Source organism: Geospiza fortis, unplaced genomic scaffold (genome assembly GCF_000277835.1).
Source record: "Geospiza fortis unplaced genomic scaffold, GeoFor_1.0 scaffold27, whole genome shotgun sequence".
NCBI lineage: Eukaryota > Metazoa > Chordata > Aves > Passeriformes > Thraupidae > Geospiza > Geospiza fortis.
Window position 1 is genome coordinate 3640673 of NW_005054329.1, and position 4846 is coordinate 3645518.

Below are 4846 nucleotides of genomic sequence, written 5' to 3' on the forward strand. Positions count from 1 at the left end.
TAGGGGACACAGAGCAGGTACCCTGGGGGACACAGAGCAGCCACCCCAAGGGACACAGAACAGCCACACTGAGGGACACAGAACAGCCACTCTGAGTGACACAGAGCAGCCACCCCAAGGGACACAGAGCAGCCACTTTGAGGGACACAGAGCAGCCACCCCGAGGGACACAGAGCAGTCACCCCAGGGGGACACAGAGCAGCCACCCTGGGGGACACAGAGCAGGTACCCTGGGGGACACAGAGCAGCCACCTTGGGGGACACAGAGCAGCCACCTTGGGGGACACAGGACAGCCCTGCCCCAGGAGACTGCCAGGCTTTTCCACCCCAGAATTCAGAGCACACACAAACCCCAAAGCAGCTCCAAAAGAACCTTCTCCAGTCGGGGGAGCGCTGCCGGCGGCTGGCTGCTGGTTTGGCCAGAGAAGTGCCTGTGGAGGAAAGGAGTTTCCTTGGCTGAAAGGAGTTCAACAGAGCCCTGGGCTGGGCACTGGAGCTGCTGGCAGGAGCCACGGATGCTCAGCTGAGCATCAAACTCGGGGTTCTGCAGGATCAGGAGCGAGGGAGGGCTGGAGGATCCCTTTGCTGGGGCAGGGGGACATCCCTCCTCAGCCTGGAGCAGAGTGACAGCCAGCTCTGATCCAGGCAGGACACACTGACCTCCTCCCTGTGCTTCCCATGGCAGGGCACTTTTCCATCCTGACCCAAGCACCAGCCTTGGACCTGCTGGAGCTGACACCCAGCACCCCTGAGCCCCAAGGACGTCCCTGGAACGAGCCCTCCATGAGCTCTGTATCACAGAACCTGCTCTTGGTGAGCCAGAGCCATGCATATGGAGCTCCAGCACCACTTTCCCAGCCAGGTCAGCCCTTTCCTGGCACAGCACATGTGATGGCTCTGCTGTAGCCAGGCTCCCCAAAATGCCTGCCCAGGTCCAGGAGTGTGAGCATGGTCAGGAATCTGTTGGCCCAGGGGCCCCCCAGCAGCTCCATCTTCCCTCAGGGATGAGACAACTGGTTGGTTTTCTTCCTTTTTCATCCTGACTGCAGAACTGATGCATTTGTTTGGCACTTCTGCAGTTGTTTCCAGGCCAGGCTGGTGTGGCATGGGCAGATTAAAGCTGTACCCTGAGCGTGTGAGGTCCCTGCACGACCAGAACTTCACCAAAGGGATCAAAGCCCCCCAAAAAGCCCCTGGCAGCCAAGAGCTGCAGCTGTGGCCCACCACTGGGTGAGTAAAACAAGCAAGAGGAGACCAAAAGAAGCGTTCTTTAGAGGCAGAAGTGTTCTCTAGCCCCTTGCAGAGTGACCTGCGGCGCAGTGTTGGGCAAGGCAGCTCGTCCCTGCGTGTCCCCACACACTGGGCATGGGGCTGATTTATGTCATCTTGCCGTGAGGCTTTGCAAAATGTTGAGTCAAACTGAACCAGCCAAAGCCACCGAGCTGCTCCCACCATCAGATTCCTGTGAAAAATATCTCTGGGCAGTTTGAAAGCCACAAGTGACCGCAGTGACCCCAGGTATGGTCGTGGCTGTGGAGTTTCAATGGTTTCAAGAGCCTCTTTTTTCTCTGCAGACTCCAATCTTACCTGTCCCTAAAGGTTGCACACTCCTGCAAGAACCTGGAGGAGCTTCCAGGCAAGTCAAGCTCGGTTCAAAATTTTAGCTGTTCAAAGATTGAAGAAAAAAAAGTACAAAGGCTTTTCTTTGAATGGAATGAGTCTGCCATGGAAGCTGAGCAGTATTGTGCTGAGGGCCATCAGCTATGCAGCCCTGCCAACCACAGGCATTCAAAATCCGTGAGTCAGACTCCCCAAAAACCCTAAGACTGGTTTCATTCCCTTTTTGGATTTTGAGCCTTCAAGCATCACAGCTTCAAGCATTTCTGTGCAGAAAATGATATTTTTTTGACCAACAGGGTGAGAGCTGAGACCCTCAACGTTGTTACTGGGCTCCAGGAGTTATGACTGTAAAAAAAACCCATTAAACACCATGAAATGAGCAATAAACCCCTGCACTGCCTCCATGAATTTGGCAGTGGGGGGCCACCCCAGGACATCCCAAAGGTAGGAGCAATGGAAAACTGGTGACAAGAAATCAGATGTCCTTATCATTAATGGTGACATGCTTGTCATGGGCCATGACAGGGCTGAGAGGAAAGGGAAGAGTGAAAAAACCCAAAGGAAAACAGCAGCAGCTGAGAGCAATATGCATAATAGGTTTATTCAACAAGGAGACAGGAAGGGGGATTTTTTTTCAGGGTAAGTATTCAGCTAAAGCTGCCTCAAATGGGGCCAGGCCTTAGGGAGAATGGATATTTTAAGTGGCAATTTATTCCACTAATAAAATGAGGAGGATGCAGGTGCTTTGGCAGGGCTGGGCCTGGGTGATCAGAGCTGGGGCTGCAGCAGTGGCTGAGCAGGGCTCCAGCCCAGCTGGTGGCTCTGCCTTTATGGGGCTCCTGTCCCTGGTGCCAGGGCTGTGTCTGGGCTCCAGCTGGCCAGAAAGTGTTCCCCACATCAGGACCTCACCTCCAGCTCTGAGCAGAGGCAGCAGGGGGTGGGCAGAGGTGTTTTATGCAGGTGCTGCTGCCATCCCTTCTCCAGCTAGGCAGGAAAGGGCTCGTGCCCGTGGGCTGCTCCACTCCTGCACCAGGTGCTTCCACACCAGGAGGATTCTTGATCAGAAAAAAGGCAGGAAATCTTCACAAACTGGATGGTGCCATGCTGGTCACATTGCTCAGGGCTGTGCCACATCAACTTGCTGAGACCAGGCCACCATCCAGCCTCTCACCATCAGAGTGCTGATGGGTTATAGGGATGAAAAATTAAACTCTGAAGTAATGGGAGTGGTAAAAAACCACTTTGTAGCACCACAGTCCTTCAAAGTGCAACCCCAGGTAGAACTGCAGCTTCACTCTTTGTGTTTGGGTCGTTATCACCAGTATTTCCAGTCTGGCACTGACTGGTGACACTCAACAGAGCAGGTTTCGGTTCTGACCCAGTCTACACCACAGGCAGATGAAAGATCATCCCATACTCACCCCAAGGAGAAAATACTCTCAGCTGGCACAGCCCCCTCAGCCCCTGTTCCAACACACACTGCTTTCAAACCATCACCCTCGTATTAAAAATAAAACAAAACTCTCTGTGTCTCTTTCCTCCGCTGCAACGTCTGAGTTGAAAGGGTAGAAGGGCTTGCAGCAAGCCATGGTTAATGTTACCCTGGAAGGATCCAGGACAGCATACCAGAACCTGGGTTTGGCATCTGGGAGCCACTTTTCAGCCATATATATCACCGTTCCTGCGTGCACGCCGATCCACACGAAATTAGCCCTGTGGAATGCAGATTTTTAAATTCCCTTTCCAGCAGCACTTAAACTCAGGAGCTAAAATTTGCTCTTTCTCCATTTCCTACCTGTTTAGGAAAGAAGGAACAAAGTCCTGGCCCTTTGTTTTTTGGGTTCCTTCCCGGGAAGGTTTGCCCAACCCACGTCTGCACCGCGGTGTTCGCAGTGAACAAAGACCTTTTAAAGCAGCAGCAGCTCCTGCCAGGAGCTCACCACCTGCCTGCCCCTCTCCTCCCCATTTATTTTGGGGGCTCTTTTTCAATAATAGCTGAAACACGTGTGCAACCTGATGGGAGGGTTTTTTCCCCCCCATGCCTACAGCGCTGGCAGCAACCCAACCACCAGCCCAGGGTGTGCAGCTGGGAGAGAGGAAAAAAAATAAAAAATAGAATAAAAACCCCAACAACCTGTGGAATGTTTTCTTGCTCCTGAGAGCTCCAACACTTCCCTGCTTGGGGAGTGCCTGCCATGGCTGGCACTTGCTGCATCCAGCAGCCAATGGGGTTTCCTTTCCAGTGGGAGCCAGCTGGATTTTGGGCAGAGCCTGGGGGTGAGGGGATGTATTTAACAACTGCCTGATGGTATTTTTCACCTGATGTGTTTGCCTTGTGCACAACCACCACCCTTGCACGTCCTTGTTGCACAGCTGTCGTGTCCCCACAAGCGGTGTGGGGCTGCTTTGCACCCCGACATGGAGGTTTGCCCTCAGCAGCAGGTTTGGAGCTGTGCTTTCACCTCTCTCACATCCATCTCATGGCCACAAAAGCAGGGCAGATGATGTTTTCATAGCCAGGGATCCAGAGTGGTTTGTACAACCTCCTAACCCCAAATCTGCTCAAAATTCCCCTGAGGACAAGCCCTGCTGGGCCCTATGGCACCGTCCTTGTTCCAAGCAAATCATGAACACAGAATAATGGATTCATCTGAGGATATGGCCCAAAAAAGGAGCAGGGTACTCTGGGCTGTGCTGGAGCTCTGCTTTCAGCTCGGGCCTGGACACCTGGGGAGCACCAGGGTATTTATGTGCTGGCTTGGAGGGATTCATTTTCACAGTAAATAGGGACACCAGGGTTTTTCAATATTTATTGGTCAAGATTCAGTTTTGCAGAGTTTTGTGGTAAGTTTATAGCCTGCCCAGGCAGGAGGGCGGCTGGAGATGTGGTGTGGGCAGCATCCCGCCGAGGGATGATGCCTGCAGCCAGCCAGGGAATGCGGATGGTTCCTGCAGTATCAGCTAAAAACGGGAGCCCTACCCAGCTCATCTGAGCCCTGGGGAAGGCTCTCGGCACAGAGTCAACGCTTTAATGCTCTGTGCCATTCCCTGCACACACACACACACACACCCCTCACTCCCCCTCCAACGTCCTGCAGTGGTTTAAAGAAGATTTCTTTTTATCCGTGCGTGCCTGTCTTTGCTCCAGACCCCCTCCCGGGGGAGAGGCGAGCCCGTCCTATCAGCCCTGGAGCTGGTGGCTGCTATCAGAGCTCCCACCCTCCTC

At 53.5% G+C, this 4846-nt stretch overlaps 1 protein-coding gene across 1 annotated transcript in view; it reads right to left on the reverse strand.

Annotated features, from left to right (window-relative positions):
- Positions 1-4846, reverse strand: part of ADAMTSL2 (ADAMTS like 2) — a 60546-nt gene that overhangs the window by 29503 nt on the left and 26197 nt on the right. The gene's annotated exons all lie outside the window — the stretch shown is intronic.